Here is a 24,728-nt window from a genome sequence, read left to right as displayed (position 1 = left end):
TTGATAATGTTTTTAAAACATATCACTTGAAATATGTTAACACATATGTTCCTTCATTTAGAACTCTTTCAAAATACATAATTTGGCCCTTTAGCTTCATACCCAACTCGTTAAAGCTCATATGCATGCAGAAGGCTTTTAGAAATTTCCTTCTGGTCCTTCCCTAACACCAGAGTGACCTTTTTTCCCACCCAAGCATTACAGAGTCCCTGCTCTTCCCTTGCATCTCTCCCTCCAGCTCTTTCAGTGTCATTTCCACTCTGGTGGCAGTTTATCCCACCAGCATTTACAAGGGTGGCAGCTAGCACAGTGTGCCTGAGGCAGGATTCAGCTCGCTCTCATTTCCAAAGTTTAAAGGTTTCTTGTGGTTCAAAGTTGCCTGATAGTCTGTTTGTGAATAATTGGTTCTTTCTAAGCATCAGACTCAATTTTTTTATTATCATTTTTGTATCAAGATTGGATGAATGGGATAATAGAACCTCCGTTGCTATAGAATTTTTTCATAAAATAGGAAAATCAAAGTTCCATGCCAGTTTCTCAAAAACATTAAAATCAAGGTAGGAGTGTACACTCTGATGCATGCAAGCTGTGTATGAAACCCAGTTTAATTTCTCAGTCCCAGTAAGATAATGAGCCAGTAGGTAGAATGGTGTTTTCAGTAGGTGTTTTTGTTCGAATACTGGACAAGAAGCTGATAAATCATTGCTCAGAAGTTCCTTGGGTAAGGCAAGGTAACTCTTTTCATGCCATATTTTCAGTTAAATAAAATATGACCTTTACACGGTGCTGTAAATTGGCCTTGAGCGCACCTCTAGGTGGAATTACCTTTGCTTCCCAAGTATCACATGCTGCATGCTTCCACTGAGCCGCCTGTGCATGCATACATATTACAGTGCTGATTTGTGTAAAGTCTCCAGTTACTCAGATGTATGGCTTAATCAAATCAGGCTCCTGATTTCTGAATTTTATATAATTTTGTTCTCAGTAGTTCCCTTTCAAGGTCAAAGGCAACCTCTGTGCTTTTAGGAATATTCTACTTGCAGAAACCTTTGATGCTATTACAGTTCATGATTTTTACCAGAATGTAGTTTGTCCCACCAGGTGCGGGGGTCACAAGATGGTATTGAAGAACACCTGCAGGGAATAGCATTCTTAATCTGTCTCACCTGCTGCAAAGTGAGGAAGAAACTTGTGTTTTAATTACCGCTGTTGATGACTTTCCCATGTATTGGGGTCACGCAGCCTTAGTCTTGAGATTTCAGAATACCAGGTACTGATTGGGATGAGAGGAACTCGCATGCTCACTTAGTCTTTGACATCTGAGACTGCCTCTAGGATGGGACCTGGTGCAGAAACGTGAGAACAGAGGGAAGAAAGAACAAAAATGTTGTCACACTTTTCTGCCAAAGTCTGCCATTGAGAAGTTGGAATCAGAGTTGAAACAGGAAAGAACAGAACATGAATATTTTTGTGTGCGTTTACCAATCCATTTTCAGCATTTGTACTTTGCTGGTGTAGCCTTGTGTTGTGTTTCCAAATCGACAACATTGATCAAATTATTTTTGGTAATCTTATTTTCAGTGCTTCCCCACCTTTCTTTCTTGCTCTCCATCTATGCACGCTGCATGTCCTATCAGTACATGAACAGGCAGAAAACGCAAATAAATATTTTGGTGTGAACGACAGCTCACTTTCTAATGCCTGCTGGATTTACTAAGTTTTAGGAGCAAACATTTTATGTTTGATTATATTTTGATAACGTGGCATGTACTACAGCATGTTCTTCATTTCCCCCACAACATATGGGGGCTTTCTGTTCATTGTCTTTCACTAATTTTCAGTATTTTCCTTTGAGCTTTCAGCAGCAAAGGCATACACTTCCCTCAGTGCTTTGCAATTCTTCAGAAAAACATTAGGTGAATTTGAGTAATTTCCTCTTGCAAGAATGCATTGTGTTTGAGTTGAGGTGAATTATATTCTGCTGATTAGTGAAGCAAGTGCTGTGCTCCATCTGCTAGAGAAGGGGAATGGGGATATTTATAACGTGATGGATGTCACTGTTGGGTGGGTTTGCAGTGCTTCAGTGTGACTAAGCGGTTCGCTAGGGCTGTAGGCTGCTTTGTTTGGTTTGTTTTAAAGAGAACGCACTGAGTTGGGGATAGGGAGTGTTACTGCAGAACTGTGGCTTTGTGCAAGATCTGCTACTAAAGGGTTCGGCATCAAGGACAAAGCCAAGGCATGCCGCCCTTTTAGAAATGAAGTCAGGAAAACAAATGCACAGAAACGAGGAATGATGCACATGGAATTTGATTTATACATGAAAATTCAATGCTGGATTTTTTCCCCTCAGAGCAATTAGAGAAGGGGAAGATGTCAGATCAGTGAAATTTCCTCTGCACTTGTTGTGCAGTGTCTAACAGGATGTTCCTCTCGTCCTGCTTTGCTTAGAACCAGCCACCTGTATTTTTAGAGTTCTTCTAAAATGGACACTTTTGCTCATCCCAAGGGCTGGTGAGTATTTCAGCACTGCAGAAATGCTTTGTGGCATCAGCGTGCTGACGCTAGTGAGTGCATCCTTTTGTATCAGTAGGTGGGATGAGCACTTGAAAACTCTACTCTTCATTTCTTAGCATACTTTTCCTTACAATATGGACAGCGACTGTTTTTTTTTGGTGTATAGAGATCACATAGTTAAAATAAGAAGTCTCAAAAAGATCCCCAAACCAGGAAAACTAATTACAGCAGAACTGTGCAAGAATGTCTCAGTACTGAACCATGCCAAAATCTGTTGCTCTTTAAAAGTCAAAGGGATGTATTCCTCTCTCTAGGAAAGCACTTATTTTTCTTACAGTCATAAAAAACAAAGCACATTATTTGAACAAATGCCAGAATAATAGAATAATATGTCTGTGATAAAGTATAGCATTTACTTGCTTTTAGCATTTGAACTGTGACAAATCTGAAAAGGAAATGAGCAGTTACTGCTCTAGTTAAATAGTCCTTTTAATATTGCAAGTACGTTTACATTGCTAGACCCATGTGTGCCTTAATGATTCCTGGAAACACTATGACTTGGCCCAAAGGGAAGCACAAACCTAATACTTTATATTGTATGAATTAAATGCAGCTAAGTGAAGTGTAGGGAAATTAAAAAGAATTAGGCAAAACAAAAACACTACTGTAAAGCTTTTATTAAACACTTAGACAGTGAATAAAGTGCAGGAAGGAATGAACTTCTGATTCATTTACCCAAATGCTGCTTACTGCAGCCTTCTGGCTGGTGAGTCAGACACAGTCCTCTGTGCCTAACAAATCTGGATTCAGAACTCAAACAGGTTCAGACCCCATTGTCATCCATGTGAAATGATAAAATCTGAAAAATACATGATCTCCTGCATTATTGGAACAAGTGACCCACTGAAATTGTTACAGATAATATACGGTGCTCTGCCACCTTAGTTGATGCTGCGTGGATATTTTCTTTCTTCCTCATGGACGTTAAGATCTTACTCCCCAGGTACTTCTTAGAAGTCATCTGCACAAATTGTCTTTGGGTTTTGTGCTCAGATCAAGAACAGGCAAGAGGTCGATGGACAGAAGTGCATGGGCTCTAAATGACCAGGAGGGCGGGGTAAGAGCAGCTGACAGGATGCTATTGTTAGCAGTCAAATGTCCTAGTTTGATTTCGATGTCAAGGAACTTCATTCAGAAGTCAAATGTTACCAAATAGCCAGGACAGGCTTTTTATTTTGGTAGTTATGTGAGAGAAAAAGCCAGGAGGGGTCAGTAAGTAGGACAAGATTTAAATGTAGCATGTTGATTTTCCTAGACTCTGTGGCACTGAAGATGGGCAGTTGCTTTCCTGCTAGTTGCTAGGAGAGATAATGAAGAAAACTTTATTAAAACTCACTAAGCAGTTCCTCTGAGGAACAGAGAAATGTTAAGGGAAAGTGAGAGAGGAATTAGCAGAGTCTTGGGGCAGATGTATGAAAGAGAAAGCAAGCAGGTAGGGGAAGAGGAGGAGAAGACAAAAGTTCACTTAATGAAGTTGAGATAAACACAGAATTATGCTAAGTTTGAAATGATTTTTTAATTATATAAAACCAAAATGTTTGACTTTTTGAAAACTAGGTTGTGTATCTTTGTCCTTAGGACACCTCAGTGTTTTGATTTTCTTTGCTTATTCTTCAGTTCTGACTTGGAAGTTAAATACTTACAATGCCAACATTTCATTTTCTATGGGAATCCTGAGTAGTATCCAGCTTTGCTGCTTGTATTGTACTGTAGGTCCCAGAGAAGGACTATGTTGCTCTTCCAGAATTACGGCGTCTTGTTTCTGGGAAGAAAAAAAAAATCACCTCTCCTGGCTTTGTTTGTGAGTCAGGATTTTTACCCTAAGTGACCCAGTGACTGTGCATATACCCAGCAGAGCTCTGCACCGCTTGTGGTCAGGGTGACCTCTCTGAAGAGAGCTAACGTGAGGGATAACAATCTCCGAGAGTGGGCTTGGTGCTCACCGTGTAACATACACTGGGAAATATCACTCAGTGTGCTAGTTTTATATATTTAGGTCCATTTTCTGCTTTTACTTATGCCTTCATATCTCTTATTTTCAGGTCATTTAAATAAGAGAAATGTGGTGGGACTCTATCATTTAAGCAAAATTGGTATTCTGCCATCCATGAAATTGCATGGACACCTTCAACTTATCCCGAAGTGCAAATTATGTGTATTTCTCTACTTTAAAAAGTCAATGTGAATAAATGCTTAAAAATATGGGTCACAAAAAGCATTAAAAGGGACATATGTTTTTTTCTCACCAGGGTTCATTTTCTTATTTCCAGTCTTATTCCCCCTCCTTCAAAGCACATATATTAAGTTGAATTGTTGTTGACTAAATAACAGGAGTATTTGACACTCTTGCCACCAACTCATTGTTTTAGTCCGGCTGCTTTTATTCTCTGCTGCAGAAGCAACTGTACTTCCTAGTCCTTCTGTGGGAGCAAGAACAGAGAAGTGGCTTGGGGTGCTCCCTGACCACAATTGATACAATCACATTACTATGGAGCATCTGTAATTTTATTGCCTATAAACCTCAATGGCGCCTAAATGAGTCCCTTTGATTTCTGCCTGATGGCCGTGTAACAGTGTTCTATACCACACTACAGATGTGCATGGTCACGCCTAGACCATCCATGTAGCAAAAGGATGTGTTTGTGTTTACTGCAGGGAAAATACATCTAGGAAACATCTAGCTATCATTCTTCTGTTCTCCCCCTAAATTCCAGGTGTCTTGGTTTAAATGCACTATGGAGTATTCAATGTAACTATTGGGTTTTTCAGGACCAGAAAATTGTAATTGTAAATGGTTTCCTTTGTATTAGCACTCTTATATGAAAGGAATGTAAACACCTTATCAGCAAAGGGGATTGGACTTCATTGCTCTCTACTACCTGAAACAACACTGAAGAATGGAGAATGTCAATCTGTTTTCTCTGTTGGCAATAGATAGTACATAAGGAATTGATCTCAAGGTATACCAGAGGATGTTTAGATTCGTCGTTAGGATTTTTTCACAGAGTAGGTGGTCAAGTATTGGGACAGGCTGCCCTGGGAAGTGGTGGATTCCTCAGCCCTGTAGGTATTTAAGAAAAGTGTGGACATAACACTGCGGGGCATCAGTAAGTGATGGGAATTGGTTGATTGAGTTGATGACCGGACTCGGTGATCTTGGAGATCTTTCCCAAACTTTGTGGTTCTGTGACCATACCACAGAGTCATTAATAATCATGCCAAGAGATTCCTCAAGCATCTAGTCCAACTCCTGTCCCAAGACAGAGAAATCTGTTCCATGCTCAACGGGTGTTTCTGTAATGTTGAGAGATAGAGATTTCCTGTTCTTTGTAGGAAGTAGCCGTGGTGTCTGGCAGTCTTAGGTCAGAAAGGTCTACTGATATCTAAACTAAATTGACTTTGCTGAAATGAGAAATCCATTGCTTCTGTCCTCTTACAGAGGGCCACTACAGAGAGTAAATTATTCCTTTCCTTCCTTTTTCTTTCTTTTTTTTTTTTTTGCAACAGACTTTTAAACATCTGAAGCTTTCCTTGATGCAGCAGAAGTTTGTTTCTTTTTCCTTTTTTCTTGAAGCTTTTCTTGATACTGAACATCTTTTCTCCTTTGAGTCATTTGCTGTGTATTGCCTTTGTGAACTTTGCTTTCTCTTGGATTTCCTGCAGAATACTTTTTTTCACGGATCCAACTTAGGCCTTACAAATGCTGAATGCAGTGAACAGATGAAATTCCACTTTCAATATCTGCCTCATTTATAAAGTTTGATGCCGTTGACTGGTGTTGAGTTTTTGATTTAAAATACGCCATAGTTTTTCTTACAAAATAGCACTCTTGTTACTTGTCTTCTAGCCTGCATTTGTGCAGTTTGTTATTCCTAATGTATAACCTTGTCCTTATTGATCTGTCACCATTTTTTCATCAGGCTCTTTCTCCAATTTGTCATGCTCATTCTGAATTTTAATCCTGTCCTGCAATATTTTTGTGGCCTTTTCAGCTTGATACCAATGACAGAGTCCCTGAAAATGATGGAGGGGGAGGAACAGGAAACTCAGTCTGGATAACTTATTTCCTAATTCTGTCATTTATTATGAATTGTTTGGTCTCTATGAAATGCTGTTAGTAAGCTGATGCCCACAGTATCAGTAAGATGTATGTATAGCTATTATTTCTTAAGGTACATTGTTTATGAAATATTGAACTGTTATGAAAAATTATGAAACACTAAAGCTGAAGATGACAAACAATGGCTAAATACCAGCATGGACAGAACTTTTGAGCTCAGCAATCTGAGTACCAACTGTTTGCAAACCTGTAAAGCAAAGAGAGCAGTTGGAGCCTACAGAAAGGATAATCCTCAGCTTCCAGTTTGAATTACTGTCCCAAAGACAGGGAACATTTGCAATTTAATCTGGAGTAACAGCAGCTTGGCTTTTCAAGATTAGAAGGCAGTGATTCAATTAGTTAACGTGTGTGCCTACACTTCAAAATACTAGCTCACCTTTTACAGATAGAACAACTTCCTCCACCTCTCTGTGTAAGGTAACTTGCACACTTGTTTCAGCCTGCAGGGTTAGGATGTACAGTGGGATCTTTTAATAATCCCAAATGGCAAGACCTGCCTGCTCTGTGCTGTCTAGGAAAGCTTGATTTGCTCTTCTGGGTCTCCTGCAGGTCTTGAGGGTGGTACAACTTGGATTAGATTTTAACAAGGTAGAACAAGATGAATATATAACAAGTCCTGATCCCATCCTTATGTTGTCTGAATGTGCTGCAGTTGTTCCAAGCTTCCTTGCTTCACCTGCTCTTCAAACTGCTGCTCACATACTGTTGGCTAAAAAATGAATGAGGAAAAATACATTTCCTTACTGGTTGTGGCTGGATTTATGACTATTGAGCCTCCAACTTTCAGTTATGATCCGTGCCATGTATGTAATAACACATTTTCTGCAGGTGATGAGGTTTCTGTAACTTGTGATGAACTGCAGGCAGCACTTTGGTTTATTTTGTAATGCTTCTTTGTGTGTACCTGAAAATGGGTCATTTTTCTCCTGCAAGAATCACAACAGGTATCTCCACAGGGGTACAGGCAGCAGTTGGACTGCACAGGGAAGGAGGGATGCTGCTGTTAGTTCTACTCTGATTGAACTATCGCTGAAGCTGGAACATACCTACCCTAATGCAGGCTTTAAGCGTGCCAGGTGAAAATTGTTTACTGGAATAAATAAAGAAAAGATGATGATGATGATGATTGCCTCCTTAACACATACAGTGGAGGGAATGGAAATCAGTCAGCTGTGGATTTTGGTTTGAGGACAGCAGAGATTGTTTCCTTGTGTGGCCTCTATAACAAGTGTCAGACTTCATCCTGTATGTATCAGACTAGTGTGGCATTGGATATTAATCCTGATGGAAAAGGATTATCTGATTTTTGCAGGCACTGAGATAGATTATCCTTTTTGGGCTAGCTGGAAGGTAGCGAGAGTCTGTCTGCAGATGCTGACAGGGAACAACATGCTGGAGGAACAGTTCCAGAGGAGCCAAGTTTGAACAGCACTTCTGACTTGAACTTTTTTTTTTCACTTTCCATTTGTTCTTCCTGTTGTATGAATGTGCTGCTTTTGAAGACTTTCTGCTTCGAGAAGGGGCAGTGACATGAATTGCAGTGGCGCAGGCTTTGAGAAGTCTGCCTGTTAACAAACTCTTTGACACACCAAATAAAAATACCAGAAGGAAACGTTGGGATATAATTGCATTTTTAAAGATGCAGACTATTCTGACATTAAAGATTTTACCCAATATTTTGATTGTTTTCTCCTTAAGTGTGCACAGCACTGATAAATTTGGTGTTTTGCGGCATTACATTTAGCCCTCCTAATTGCTGAGTTTCACAAGGGATGATAAAGGAGGAGCAGTGATGGTTTTGCTGGTTTGTTGTTCTCTGCCCCTTTCCATCAGGGATTACATCCCATCCTTAACTTCTCAGGGTTGCCTCCCTGCACTTCCCAGGTCTGTCCCAAAAAATGCTGCTTCCAGAAAGAGGCTTGCACCACAACACTTCAGTTTGGGACTTTTTGCTGAGGTCTGTATAATTTTGATCACTTTTTTTCTTCTTCTGTGGTATTTGTAGACTCCGGTGTAAAAGAAAATGTGAACAAGTATAGAAGACTGAAAACATGTATTTAAGCTCTTCTATATTTGCTTTCTGAATTCTGAGAAATTCCGCACAAAGAATATGATCTCAGACCTTCCAGAAAGCAACCTATTCTTTCTTAATGTAAGGAACCTCTGTCTATGTATATCTTTCCCAGCTGTCTTGGAAGGAACTTCATGGACTGCACAGCTTTCAGATAGCTGAAGTAGAGAAAAATGAGTGAAAAAAACCACTCTCTCCCTGATGTGAGTGCAGAGATGTTTGCTCTCGATGTCTGTAGCTTCTTCTCCTTAGGTAGACAAACTGCCCAGTAAAAAGTGATCTGAAAATAAATGCGCAGTGATTTTTTTCTTCTTTTTTTTTTTTCTGTTCCTGAATTTATGTATTTAATTAATCTCATTCTGTTTACGAAATCCATTTTTACTCAGGTTTAAAAAACAAATGCTCTGACAAATAAATCTAGTAACAAGTGTAGGACACTGCCTGGGATTGCTGTACTGAATATGTCAGCTGCTCAACTGTGTGATTACTAATTGCTCAAGTTTCACTGAATCAAAACACTACAGTTTTATGTTGAAAAGGGAGTCCAAAACCGGACTCTTCAACTGCTGTATTAGCTTTAAAATGTTTTACTGCTGTTCAAGGAGGCATGTCAGTTTTAACTGTAATAATTCAAAAAGTTGTCAATAATTGAAGACAGCTTGCACAGGCTTGGTTTTTTAATCTGGTTCTTTTATTTTGGTTGATTTTTACTGTTGTTGTTGTTTTGCTTTTCCCTGTATCCTCAAATCCCTCATGGACCCAAGAGAGCAGTATATAGGCATCAGGTGAAGGTCATTAAAAAAATTAGTCTATTGATTTCAATGAAACCCAGGCTCAACTCAGGATATTGCATACAAATTACAAAAAAAATTAAAAAATCAGCCACACCAACAAACACAACACAACCCAGTAATATAAATGTGAACAAGAATTATGTATTTTACTCCGAGATGTGCAATTGTTCCACCTTGTCTTTGCAGGAGTGCTTTATAGTTCATGATACACGCCTGCTGTGAGCATCCCACATTTGTTGCCTGGTTGTATTCTGACTTACTGCCATTCCTGGTTCCATCTCCATCTCTTCCATTTTTGTGCAAGTTAGTGCTGCTGAAAAGAAATGGACAGCAAGAACTCTTCAGCTTATAGTGTCGCAACTATCTTTGTCCAAATGAAGCTCTCATTTAATTGCTTCATTTTTATTTAGTTTCCACATTTCTTCACTTAGGCTACCTTTGTGCCTTCAAGCTGTAGTTTTTTAGGGGTGGAGTTTATATACATATATATATAGATATGTATATATGTATTTATAGTCTTCACTAGTCTGTTTGGCTATACATGTGCATACACTTTGTTGCAGTATTCTTCGGTAACATAATAATAGGTTTAAAAATGAAATCATTGACTTTGGGAAAAACAATGTGCTTTTCACAAAGATCTAGCTATTATTTGCAGAAAGATATTATTGAAAGTATACCTTTAGATTTCAATAGGCAGTAAGCTATTCAGACAGGCTAAGGGACAGGCAACTCAGCAAGAGGTGAGTCGTTTCAGGCTGCTGGAAGGCTGTTGTTCCCACTGGGCATACCAAGAGCCTTAGCACAACCCTTGGAATAGTTAGCAGCCCCTGTCTCAGTTAACACCACACTGTAAAAATAGTCACTCTGACTAGCAAACAGATAGCTGACCTTGTAATGCTCTACACCAGAGCCAGTCATTTTTACATTATTCTCGCTTTATTCTGCTCCTGGATCACTGCATGGTGTTGGTAATCTTTTAGGGAGAGTTTAATTCCATGTGGAAAAATGTGAGGCCCGGTGATAATAAATGGAGACTGCAGCAAGGGCTCTCCCTAATCTCAGGTCTTTACTAATAGAGGGGCATACATGGAGGGAGAACTGCTTTGTTTTGAGTAGGGATGAAGAGAGATTCCTTTTGACACTTTTGGATGTTTATCATTGAAAATTATTTTCTAATGTGTCTTAAAATTCTTTTTGTCCATGAAATGGAGCAGACATAAGGTGAATAAGATGGAGTAAATATTCAGACCATGCTATTAATGATACTGATACTTTCAGTAATCAATATATTACTGATAATTTCAGTGCATCTTAAATAACCATCAGTAATCAATTACAAATAAGTTTTTATGCTGTGCCTTCTGAAATGATTAGATTTTATTAAATAACATTAAATAAATTAAATAACATTAACTAACAATGAAATATCACTTCTTAGGCAAAATACCTACAACATGTGCCACTCATCCCTTCAAAAGGGTTATATCAGTCCCTAAAAATGAGGCTGTTTCCAAGGAATGGCATATCCGATAAATTCAAGGTCATTTCATCTCAGGGTTACTACTTGAGCTACTTAATTATGGTATTCGTAATGTTGCCTCAGTCACTGCATGGCTTGCACCACCTACTCACTTGCTGAAACAGTCACACAGCTCGGCAAGTCAGCCTAGCAGACTGATTTGTAACCAGTGGCTTTTAAGAGGGTTTTTGTGGACGTCATCTTCTGTATCCCTGCTTGGGTCTACAAGCAGTTACCAAAATACAACTCAGTGATTAAGAACCTCTTCTACTGCTCGCAAGTAAACCTCTTGCTCCTTGAATCCCTTTATTGCTTCCCAGTCTTCTCTTATATCAGTGCTAAGCCTTTTTTCCCTGCTGAGGTCCACATCCAAATTTTGTCTTTGCTACATCTCAGCAATTATCTCCTGTATCACCTGTAATCCAAACACTCCTCCCTTCTTCACCACATCATCATTATCATCATGTAATTAGGCAAGGCCTTCCCGATACAGTTCTCTGAATTTTGGTTTTATTCTTAGAACTTCTGAGGGGAACTATTACTTGTCCTTGTACTTCTTACTGTATCATTGCACAGGCAGTCTGTCATCATGGGGTGTTTCTCATATACATGAATCAGAGCTTTTTGTCCCATGCCTGTGAACTGCTGGTAGCTTAACTGGACATACACATGGTTGCAAATGCTCTGTCCTACAGAGGTATTTGTAGGATCATCCTCTGATTATAATCATTTCTGGACAGGAAGTGGGTTGGCATTTTATGAGGGGATGCAAGTATGTGTGTGGCCTATAAAATCAGATGATTACAAGAATTAATAGATTGTGCTACCATGATACAACAGCCTAAGACTGAGTTTAGCATTTATGAGGAAAGAGAAAAACTGGGGAGAGCAGTGTCAAACAGTTCTAGATGGGGTAGCTCTTTACATGGATATAATGCTCAACTGCTCAGAAATACTCCTGAGAACAGAGAGAGATCCCTTTGGATGCTTTCCCAAATTCGAACTTCTGCTAATGTCTCAGACTTCTGTCTCTCCCTGTATCTGTATATATGTTTGGGAATTATAGGCATAGAGAACCTTTGCCTTTAAATTCCACCAGGTGTTTCCCTGGGAAATTTGTGTAAGCATCAAATTGTTTAATTGTTTGTCAGACTAAAAACAAAAACACAACCAACAACAAATAGGGAAGGACAATAATCGTCCCTTCTGCAATCTAGAAAATAATGCTATAAAATATTACATCAGCTGTTGGCAGATGTAGGCTTGCCTGCCTACTAATTTACAAGCACTCCAGAATCCTTTGTAATCCAGCCATTGCTAATTATGTTCGTAATGATTTATTTAAGGACTCTGTGCACGTCAGTAGAAAGTCGCCCAAAAAAAGCAAAATGAAGATTAGGTGGCTGGAAGTGCATAGAATAGAGAAGAATAACCCAACAATGGGGCTGAGATGAAGTTTATACACAGTGAATAGCTAAAATAAATAAATAAATGAATAGAAATGTGTGAGAGAATAGCTTTATTTTCAGCTCCTGGTACAAGAGGCAGAGTTCCTGATTTGGCACTAGGCAGTTCCCATCAGAGGTTATTAAGAGCAGGGAAACAGGTGTCTGGTGGCCGGCGAGGAAATGAGAAGCCGTGACACCTGAACTGAGATCACAGGCATCTTCCTGACGTTGTGTCTGGAGAAAAAGTCTTAACTGTCTGCTGCCTCTGTTCCTTCTCTGGCTGTAGGGACACGCAGCTCTCAGCTGTTAAAACTTCTATTTATAAGACTTTTTTTCTGCAGAGAACTGTAATGATGCACATCAACTTTATCCTGTCCTGAGCAAAATGCTAAGTTAAGAAAAAAAAAAAAAAAACTATGAAGGATTGTGTGGTGGAGCGCAACACTTTTCAGTGTTGAGTCTCTAGGTCATTCTGAAACAGGGATTTGAGCAGTGTCCCTTAGGATTTGCTGTTATACATGCTGAAATGATCAATCAAGGATAAAAAATGGACTGTTCTCATCTCATAGATCATTTCACAGTGAAACACTTAAACTCCTGGCTGCTTTCTGAAAAACAGAGGATCTGCATTAATAAGGTGACCTTATCATAGCCACCCCTCGGGGGAAGGAAGGGAGGAAAAAAGGTTGTGGAAAGAAAGTGAATCCAATTGTTAATCTTTTTTCAGGGAGACTTGGATTCCTGAATGCAAATTACTTTATATTTAAATTGTGTGAAAGCACAAAAGGTTCATGTCTACAATTGATGGTTATTTCTTTAGCTGACTCACAGAGCCGTGCAAATGGTTTCTGGTGTTAACTTTCTTTGGATTTGTTTTCTTTGTTCTTAGCAGATCTTGCAACAGTGATCATTCTGATTAATGTATTCTACACTCCACTCTACTCTTGATTCATGTATTTTGCAGCAGTCAGCGTTCTGGCCTCAGTAAGGTGAGGCTGTGCAAAGTGGCTTTTGTGTTTCTCCAGTAGTGCTCATCTGATGGGCTGTCTTCCAGCTGGAGATAAGAGAAGCATGGAGTCCGCTGTAATGTATTTTGCATGGTAGCACCCCCAAACACAAGTTAAAACAGACTTTCATCAACAGATGTAGGATGGTCTCAGATGCCACCCTCCCCCTGTGACAGCAGGCAAACCACGCATACACTCTGTATTACTGTGAGCCTCTCAGGCCAGGTGTATTGGCTTTGTGCCTTTGTTCAGATAGCATGGTGGTTCAGCGGGGCTCAGTACATCCCCGAGCTGGAGTTTGTGTGCTTGGCTTTCAAAAAAGTTACCATATTAACGTAAGCATTAATTTTGGAGGAAAGGAGAATGCATAGCTTAAATTCTGTCATGTTTCACTTCAGGCACGTGAAATTTAGGTGGCCAGACTACGCTGCATTTTGAGGAACCACTAATCAGGTGGAGAGGGTGTGGTTCTTCCTATTTTAGTTTGATGGAGGTACTGACCCGCCATTCACCTAAAATATGAGCTTTGTTGAGCTGCTGAAGTTTCAGTTCAAGGCAGGCCCTGTCTCCCTCACCTACTGAACTAGACTGGATACCGCTACCATCAGCTGGCTTTGAACTAGATCATCTCTAAGGTCCATTCCAACCCAAGTCATTCCATGATTCTGTGTAATATGAGCATACATGTAAAAACAACAGTTCTGCAAATCACTTGCTTAATTGCTCCAGATATACATCAATCATGAAAACAAGTTACCTGAGGCCTGAAAACTCTTAGTATTCATTACCTCTTTTCCATTTTTTTTTTTCTTCAGCACATTTTTATTCTTTTAAGAACGTTTTGGCATTTGTTCTTGCAATCAGCCTCCCATACCCTGCTGCTGCCCCTTATTTTGTTGGTTTTTCCAAATCTTTCATCGGTGCCTCAAGCATTACATTGTTCTTCAACCTGCATCAAGTGCCCGTCCTAAAGTACAAAGGCCTCAGTGGCCTTGCTTTCTTTACAAGCCACTTGTCTCCATTACACTCCTGAAAATCACAGCTTCAGGAATCGTATCATGGAAAAAATGCCAGGACAAAATGTCTGACGCACAAAGTCAGAGCTTCAGCAATGAAATCAGAAAATGTTCAGGCATAACCACCTTCCCGAGGTAACAGAAAACATCACTTTGAAGCTGTCGTTCGTGTGCAGAGCATGTGAATTCATCAGAGAACGTTCTTCTTTCTTGTGAATATTTTCAAGCCATTTTCCATTTTTGTAGGAAAAATTACATGGAGAAGGCTTTGTTTTGGTTGTGTAAATCAAAAACTTGTTTGTTTTTTTTCAGGTTCAGATCCTTTAGCTTTTTTTTTTTTTTATCTTGATTATATATAATCAACTAGAAAAAAAAAGCAAGAAAAGATTTGGAGGGTGTCTACACAGAAGGCTCAGAAAGAAAACAGTGGAAAAGTAGATTATTTTTGCCTCCCAAGTGAAAGTATTTTTCCTTGTTCTCACCCTTCTGATTCAAGATAATAAATATAAGAGGATTTTTTTAGCTTTTTTCTTAGATATATTCTGTTATTAGTAATAGATGTTTAAAGAAGTGAGAGTATCAGGAAACATGATAGTTGATGGATACCTGAAACTTAAGGAGAAGGGAACAACAGAGTGACTCAAGCTAAGTCAAATGAAACCAAAGAATATTTATTAATTTTTTTAAATACTTTTGAAGTGAAACTCTTTAAACAAATATTTGTTGATAGAATTCCATCAAACGGCTTTTTCCATGTAAAATTTTCACAAAATATGAGTTTGGTACACAGCTGGACAGCTCTCCCACCTGCTCTGGAAAAAGAATTCCAATCTGTTTACCCAAGATAATCAAATGAAAGCATACAAATGTTCAACATGCTAAATATTAAAGAGAGAAGTAGTAGATTCTTCTATTTAATGTTTCCTCTAAGTACTTTTTTTATGCCAAATGCTAGACTTTCTGAACACTGTGACAGAGAGCTCTTACTTGTGAACAACAGTTTCAGTGGTTTTGGTTGAGTTTCAGCTTAATGTATGAATCCCACGTCCTTGCTGTCATGAAATTTCCATTTTACCACTTTTGCAATATTGCTGGCATATGTCTCCAGCTGTCTGTCGCTGACATAGAATTACTTGTGATTATCTGATGCTGAGCTGTTCTGCTCTGTTTTTGTGTTTTTAATCTCTGTAACAATACCTGAAAGTGCTGTGCAGATCGTGATTATAGGGGCAGAGTACAGTTGTCTTTGAATTTTACTGTCCTACATAGAGCATTGGAAATTCTAATGATCCTTATGTCCATACTGAATGTGAGCTAGATCTTTTTCTGATTCCATAATGTAACATTGCAGACTGTTGACTTATTGACTATAACATTAGCATTTTTCAGATTGGCAGACAAATTGCCTTGTAGGAGTGTCTCTGTATGTATTTATATATCATCCAAAAGCTGAAGTACAGAATATATTTTAACTGCCTAGATATAATTTGATAAATCATATCAAAATTTCTAAACTTAAAAAATGGAAGTTACATACCAAAACTCATGTTACTTTCCAAGACAGAAGTACAGATTACTGAGAATCTTCCACTGATGTTCGTTACGTAGCATCCCAAAGATCTAGTTGCCATTTTAGAGGAGTTTTTAAGACAGCGGAAATTCTAATACTGTTCTTAGATTGCCTAAATATGGAGTTTATATTGATCTTGGTATTTCAATGAGGGTAATTAAATATATATAAATATATAAAAAAATAGTCACGTATTCATGTATCAACCTTTTTTTTTTTTTCATTTACAATTCTCTTAAAGTCTGAAGATGTAAAAAATCAAAACCCAAACAGACCGAAACATGTAATGCATTGCAAGAAGCAGTGAATATGCTGCCTGAGAATGTTTTCTCAGGGGAAACATTACCTTGGAGGTATTTAAGGCATTTAAGAGCAAGTCTAATTGTTAGTTACATTTATTGTTTCCCACTTCAGCAATACTTTTCTCTAGAATACAGACCCCAACATAAATTACTGCAGAATAATAAGCTGATTTACAGTCGCTGCCCATGTATGTGTTCTTACAATTGGCAAATGTGAGTTAACCCACAGTAGTTTGCTCTCAATTGAATGAGTTAGCTTGCGGTAGCTTGGTTACCTACTATGCTTCTACCTTCAGAAGTGATCACCAAGAAGTCAACTATAATATTGTACACTTTGCCTAAGATTAGTAGAGACATATATTTTCTTGGGGAGGGGTTGACCCGGGAATTCATTATTGCATAGATGAAGAAAAGGATGTTTACGTCTGGAGGCACGGAGTGGGGGGCCTGAATCTCTTCAGCCAGATGAGGAACCCAAGTGGGAGATATTTGATAAGAGATGGGAGATAGCACTGTGGTACACGCCTGGCCTTGCTGGCCAGTTGGTAAGGATATCTCAGTCTGTGCTTGAAAAGAGGTTTGCATATATACTCGTAGAGAATTTATCTATCGCACTCTCCAGCCAGCTGACTATTTAAAGCAGTATCCTGAGCTACTGCAATGTGCTATTTCTATTCCATCCCTTGAACAAAATATAGACTTCTTTTGTTCTGTGGTCTTTTTTTTTTTTTTTTTTTTTTTTTTTTTTGTATCTCTTGTGGTTTTGGATAAAAACTAGGTTTCCTTTCTATTTATGTTCACTAAAACCTGTGGTTATTCTCAGTAGTAACACCTCTGCATGTAATATAATCTTTGTTGTCTCTCCACCTCTCATCTTTTCTATTTTATTACCTCTTGCATGCACTGGTAAATAAAAAGGGAGTGAATTTGGAAGATATAGGCCATTTGGAAGAACTGCTGTGTGTATCATATCGGAGAGTTCAGAAGATTATGGAAATATTTACAGCTCCAAAAGAGTCAATCTGTACAACAAAATTGAATTTAGGAGTGGACATAAGCCCTGTGTATTTTAGCTGTTCTAGAAGGACTGATTTGCAATATTTTGTGGCCTCAGGATGGTAAAACTAGTTATGATGAATTTAGCAAAGTCTGTGCACCACACTGCTCCACCATTTCTTATTTTCATTGACATTATTTTTTCATCAGTTTGGACTGTGTAGGATGTGCAGACAGTGTACGTTCAAAATATTGGATTGCTGTGTTTTTGCATACAAACCTTATAAAGAAAAAGAAATACCAGACTGTGTGTACAAGCATCAAAATTTGATTATATGCAGGATCTAATCTTAATATCGCACCATCCTCACTGAAAAGCATTGCAAAAATATTCCAACTCATATTCCGAATGGTGTGTTTCTCTGCAGTCGTTCTGCAGAATTCTTATTCCTACCAGGAGAATATCAGTATATTGAACTGAATAAAAATGTGTACATTAAATTGCTTATTCAAATGTCCAGCTTTGATGTTTGTGGAAAATTTAAGCAGGAGGCAATATAACCTGAGTTTTGTTTTATTGATAAGAGGCTAATGTGAGTTACAAAACAGGAAAGAATAAGAAGTTGTATAATATGCTGAAAATGTGAAAAAAATGCAGATTTCAGTTATTAGCTTTCATGGCTGTATTTGCATAGAAATATACTAACGGCTGGAAGACATTTCACGCATGAACTTGATAGAGGATCTTTAAACATATTCGTGTTAGAAGAGTGCTTAAAGGGAACCTCAAACTTGAACATTCTCCTCTTTGTTTAGAAAACAAAAACAACCACAGTTTCCCTACAATATTTTAGTACAAGATATTTCTTCACGAAACAAAGCTTCCTTTGTTATGAGGAACACAGTGACAGACTATGAAGGTGCCTCTTTCTGATCACACTTTAGAAAAGACTGTGATTCTCCTGAATGTTAAATATTACTGTACAGTAGATGTTGCTTATGCTTTTGTGGAAAATATTGGTAAAGCATGAAGTGCCTGGAGGATTCAAACTCCTCTTGTCTTTTTGGATTCCTATAGCATTTTCTACTTTGGGGGAAACAACTTCCTTGCAAGTGGGGCAATGGTGATTGCCAGTTTTCTTTGTTATGTGAGCTAATTGGTATTAAGTCATCCTTGAAGAATTGGAGGAATTCCTGTCATAGTTAAAGCATGTTATGAACTTCTGTTACTTGGGTGACCACAAGCCCTTCCAGTTAATGTTGGTGAGCTGATTTGTTTTGTTTAGTTTTGATTTAATTCACATACTAGTGCAGAGCAGGTACAACTCCATTCTGAAATAATAAATGATAGTGATGTCTGGTCCTTAGTAGAAGTGGGGAGGTTCATGAACTGTAGGAAAGATTTGCATAGCAGTGACCAGTTGCATGTTCTCTTTCTAGCAGTATTGATGTTCAGTTTGCCAAACATGACAAATTATGTTCTATTAATTTAAATTTGGTTATTAATGAGACACAGCTGAGGAAGGCATTTTTTTTTTCTGAAGTATTTCAGGGATTATCCTGCTCTGTTATCTCCATTCACTTTTCACAACAGGGACTTTACATGCTCACATTAGTTGAGGTTCTTCAAAGGAGTTGCTGGCCCATCTCCAACTGTGACTTTCATTAGAAGTAGAAAAGTTGATCTTCTCTTCTGAAGTGGTGAGATGTGAGCATTAATTTGTGGAACTATTTTCCAAAATCTCACTCCATACTGAAGTATAGCTAGCCCTGAAAAGGATTAGAAATAGCAAGATGAGTGTGAATTAAAAAGCACTGGATTATGAAAACGTATCACTTTAAGCATTTTTGACTCTTCCCTCACTTATGCAAGCCCATTCCTGATGATGATGATGATGACTGTCAAGAACCTTGCCAAAAAAAGTAGAACTCATCTCTAGAATCTGTCCTGTCTCCTGCTGAAATCAGACTTTAGAAAGTAAGTAAAAGTGTTGTGTACATGGAGGTATCATTCTGGAACAGTGCAGTTGGTAGTAGCTGACTTTGTTTTCCTCTGTACGTATCTCATATTATATCTCATATTATTTTTGTAAACCTCTCAAGCAGTATTGGCCTATACAGAAAAGGGCTATGGGATTGTTTTCCCTTCCAGTATGAGATATAAATGCTGGTTAAATATAGAACAGTGCTGTAGAGATGTGAGAACAAAAAAAAAAAGAAAAACAAAATGGAAATATGAAAAGGGTCATGACTACTGTCTTACTCAGAATATCTGTCTGAAGCATAATATAATCATGGGCAGTGTGTAGTAACTGTAATTTACACTGAAGTCAGAAGGTTACGTAGAGTTGAGACCTTGCCAAATTAAAGTCCCTTTGATATATATGATATGGAAGGAATGACATTACTGCAGCGGTGCAAAATGTATATATGTAAAGCTACAGTCACACTAGTAAAACTATGAAAAGCCAGGAAAAAACGTCTGGTTTAAATAAAAGAAAGGAACTTTTCAAATTTCCAGAGCTCCAGATAGAGTGAGACTATGTGGGCTGAAACCATCAGTGGATGGTAGTAAGTTCATTAGGGCTGCAACCGCAGCCATGTGCTCAGCACAGCTCTTGAAGATGGTGGCAGCGGTACCAAAAGGACATATTTTAAAGGTGAGTCCATGTCTGAGTTAGCTCAAAGAAAATGTTGTCTTCCCTGCTTTTCTCTCAGGCAAGTTTATAGTGTGGAAAACAGCATACTGCTGGAACACAGAGGATGGTGTTTGGCAAGACTTTGAATGGTACGCAGCAGGGTGGGAGCTGGAAGTCGCAGTGGACCCAGTTTCTGGCTCTCACTGAGTGAATAACTGGGTGAGAGCAGGGAGAGCCGTTGCCCCATGCCAAGGCAAGATCATGCTAACTGCCAGCACCTCCTGACTCCTGTTGACCTTCTGTGAGCAGATTCAACCTGTAATTTGGAAAAGGAAAATACTGTCTGGCACCCATTCTTGAACGGTTGCCAGTCTCGTACCTATCCTGTAGCCTGCCAGAATGGGAAAGTGTCTTACAGTATCCTCAGTATCAGTATTCACAGCAGCAGACATTGGAATTTTGTCTTTTCAATGCAGACAGAAATCCAAAGAACATAATTATTTATTTTCCATCTCTATAATTGTAATGATGATCTTTGGATTGGGAACTTTCAGCAGTTAATGACTGTCTGGCACTTTCTTTGGCCCTTGCTTTCTCTAGCCAGCCAGTAACAGCAAGGAAAGCACCTCCTCCAGTGATCACTTGCTTAAACATTACTTTGTCATACTGCAGAATATAACCAGCTACCTCTGGGAAATAAATGTCTCTTGTGTGAATAGAGCCATAAAGTGTTTTTGAGGTTTCATTTCTTTGAAAGAGTATTCTGTTAGGACATGTGAGTTTAATGTAAAAGAAGATTGAGTAGCATCCTTAACCCCAAGAAAGGTTAGACCACTCTCAGGAATTGGGACTAAACAGCCGTGCAGCGCTGCTCCTTCTCTTCTGGGGATGGTTTAAGGACATAGATTTCAAAAGATTAAATCTTAAGAATTTATCTATGTAATCTTGGTACTTTCCTCTTGGTATTGGAGCACTTTGGAAATTATATCTGGACAGAAGCATTTTCCTTGTCTGCCTTCTAGGATTGCATAGCAACTGGACCTTACTTGTTCCATTTGAATTTTGTGCAGTCATTATGACGCTGAAAGAAGAATGTTGTCTTGAGAGCTAAACATTATTGAAAAAGCTAAAGCGGGACCAACCTTTGGGAATGCCTGCCTTGCTCTGTCTACCAGTAGGTTCTCCTCTTCCAGCCAGCCTCTCCAGCTCAAAATACCAAGACGTTGTATATGGCTTTGTTCGTAGGGAGATTTGTTTATTTACACCTGGAAATGACTTTATCTTGCACTTTATCATGAGAGAAAATGAGAGAGAGTTCAATTTGAGGTATTTTCTGACTACCTGTTAGATCACATTCTTGATCAAAATTTAACCAGATTATGAGTGGATTGAATATGTATACATACATAAGCTTTTGAATAGTCTTCAGTTCTTGATTGTTAAGAGTCTTTAAGCTTATGACTTCAAATGCTATTGTTAAAATAAAGTATATTATCTAAAAAATTGTGAACACATCTCTCAGGGTACATTTGAGCTTTAAAACAAGAATAAATTAAGAAATGTATTCCTGGGAAAAGAAATAAATTCACAAGAAAACAATAAAATTTTCTAAACCACATATCTAAATAGGGATTCCTATAGCAGTCCGGCGTATAATTATTGCTGAGTAGTCAGGTAGTAGTGAAGCCCCTTCACCTGAACGGTACAAGAAGATTGGAATTTCTTCAACAGTAGATTTAAAGTCAATATGGCGTCCCTCGAGGTTTTGGTATAAAAGGTGGAAGTAATGTGACTGATGAGCCTAATTTTAATGTTTTGCTGTGGAAGAGATTTAGCACCTGCGTAACTATTATTGGTACCATTAGCTTTTCATTTTGTATTTTTATGTGAAAACACATCAAAACAGCAGGCATCACCTTTTTCTTTAGTGCTCTTTTTTTTTTTTTTACTTTTCAAGAAAAATAGCAGCAGAAAAATATAGGTTATGTTCCAGGAAACAGCCACTCACAAGTCCCAGAAGGGCTGGGGATGTGCTCTGTGGTTTTCCTGACTCTTGGAGTGACACTTTTACTTTTTAAAGCTGAGGCTTCATTTGTATTTTGAAAATATGACAATCTCCTTCTCAGCAGGGTTGCATTGTTTCTAAAAGGCTGAAATTGCTACAGGATTTAAATCTGGTGAGGATCCGGTTATTCCCTTAACAATGCATTTTAAGACATACACCCGTAAAATAGCTTGACGTCTGTAAACTGGAGGCCATATTCTCTGGCTAGATAGCACTCAACCAACTGGCTGGAAATGGGGAAGGCGTGAAGGAGAAAGGAGTGCCAATGTTGTGTATTCTGTGCTTAAACCGATCTCTTCCTCTGCTTCACAGCTAACCGACACAGATTATTTATAGCTTTCAGAGCCAAAAATTAACACAGCTCCTTGCAGGCAGAAGAGAAATGTATGGGATCATTATTAATTCTTTAGCATTATAATGCCTTCTGGCTCAATGTGTGTGCTGGGGACCAAGTGTAAACACACATTTATCATCATGACCCTTAATCTGTTCCCAAAAATGTCCTTCAGTGGGGAACTTTAAAACAGCTTTTCTAAAGGATTTGAGACCTTTTTCTTTGCCACTGACACAAAGATCTGTACAGACTTTGCTGTAATTGAACCTTCAAATGTAAAATGTTGCGAATGCTGGTTTAGAACGTTCCATTTTGTAAAAAAGAAAACAAAAAACCACACTGCAAAGCTAGCTGCCTTTACACAAATGCTTTTTGTTTTCTTTCACTGGGGCAAATTACCCAGGCTGATGAGTCCTTCTTCAAGGTCTACCCTAATTTCTGCATCCTTAGCTTCTCCTAGTTCCTCCTATTGCTTCTAGTTTCTCCATTTTTGTTTTCCTTTCCCTTGACAGCAGTCTTAGGTAGTGCTAATAGATTTCAGCTTCAGAGGAAATACAGTACCAATAAGGTTCGGTGTATCGAATCCCTCACTGGCCACTGAACTTAGTGCGACAAAATTGTCCTTCATGTGATTTTAAGTGTCCATGGAGTAATTTCAGCCATTGGCCTGTCCTGTTATTTCTCTGCAGCTCCTTCTACCTCCATCATAATATGAGGTGGAGGAGATAGGATCACTACAGCAGCTGCTATTGTTTGATCAGCAACACAGTCTTTGCTGGAATTTCATTTCCCTTGCAGCCTCGCTTCTAGAATGCATTTGTCATCCATACTTTGTAGCAGACTTATATTTGCCTGTAATTACATACCAGTCTGGCAATACTTTATTGTTAACATAAAGCACTGGTGTTTAAATCCCCAATCTTACGCTGAAGTATTTGCAAAACTCTGTAATTGCTAAAATAATAAAGCTGCCATTATTGTATGGGAAGTTTACAGCCTGTTACTGAAATACTTGTATCAGATTAACTATACCTGTATGCAACCCTTATGTTCTCGTGGCTTAAGAGACAGACTTCTGAGTCTCTGATGCTTTCACAGAATGGCTGAGGTGGGAAGGGACCTTGTGGATCCCTTTAAGCTCAGAATGTTCTATTACTCTGTTGACTCTATGACTTCTGGTAGCCCAGGGCCATGCTCAGACGTGTTATCTCGGAGCACACAGGAGGCTCCACAATCTCTGGGCAACCAATTCTGGGGCTCAGTCAAAACTTCACCTTTTTCTGGATTGTGGTCTGCTCTCATGTACCATTTCTAAGAAGTCTATAAAAGATAGCTAAGAAAAACAAAGTTCGGTTTGGTTAAACTCAGTGTAATGGGTAGAGATACCACTCCAAACGTTTATGGATATGAAAGCTAGAAAAGATGAAGTACTTTGGTTTCATTTTGTGTTGGTTTTCTGCAAGCATAAGAACAGCAACTGCCCCTCTCTTGTTCATTATTCGTTGTGCTGTTGTTTGGCCTTTACACAATTCCCCACTTTGTCAGTTTGCTCCCAAACTAGTTGGGCAAAGCAGACCTCAGCACAGGACACCGGGGGAAGAAGTAACTAACTGGTGCAGGTGCGTTATTATTATTATTATTTCTGTACAGAAAGCTCAGAACATCCACACTGAGTATAAGTGTTGTCTCCAGCAGCTTGGGAATTTGTGCTATAATGAATGGCATGGTCTCTCAGCTTTGTTTTCATACACGAGCATAGAACATCTTCACATGAGGGATGGCAGGGAACCTCTGAGTTCTTCCAGCAACGGCCACTGGACGGTACCATTGGTGACCCATCGATAGTTCTAGACCCCACAGAGCAGCAGCATCACACTGAAGACCTTCACATAACAACGCATGTTCGGAATGCGCTGCTATTGAGCCAATAGGTGCTGTTCTGCGGTGCCGTCTGCCTGTAACCCACCTGCTCTCCTCTCCCCCACTGCTCAAAGTACTGTCCCGGCCTTGCGTACCCCCACAGAGCAGGAACAGCCCCGCTTCTGGACGGGCCCTGCACCGCGAAGACTTCGGTGCACAGGATCCGGGGGGCAGAGGGGCAGCGTCTCCCGCCCGGCGCTGAGGGGGCCGGGGCAGCCCCGAAGCCGAGGCGGGAGGGCCGCACCCGCTGTGCCCCCGCCGGCAGCGCGGCCCTCGCCCGCCCACCCCTCAGCCCGGCTCGCGTCGCTCCGCGCTGGATTGCTCGTGTCTGCCCGGCGCTGGGGCTGCCC

The 24,728-nt window shown here is 39.3% G+C and overlaps 1 protein-coding gene and 1 long non-coding RNA gene across 10 annotated transcripts in view; one reads left to right on the top strand and one right to left on the bottom strand.

The window, feature by feature from the left end:
• BEND5 (BEN domain containing 5) overlaps positions 1-24,728 on the top strand; it is an 840,137-nt gene that overhangs the window by 473,272 nt on the left and 342,137 nt on the right. The gene's annotated exons all lie outside the window — the stretch shown is intronic.
• On the bottom strand, positions 14,946-24,669 carry LOC121111456. Its single transcript, XR_005862058.1, has 3 exons — positions 24,425-24,669; positions 21,202-21,346; positions 14,946-19,190 (listed from the first exon to the last, which is right to left on the bottom strand). It is a non-coding gene; the product is annotated as an uncharacterized LOC121111456 (long non-coding RNA).

Source organism: Gallus gallus, chromosome 8 (assembly GCF_016699485.2).
Source record: "Gallus gallus isolate bGalGal1 chromosome 8, bGalGal1.mat.broiler.GRCg7b, whole genome shotgun sequence".
In the NCBI taxonomy this organism is placed as follows: Eukaryota; Metazoa; Chordata; class Aves; order Galliformes; family Phasianidae; genus Gallus; species Gallus gallus.
Note: the sequence above shows the minus strand (reverse complement) of the source record. Positions and strands in the feature narration are given on the sequence as shown.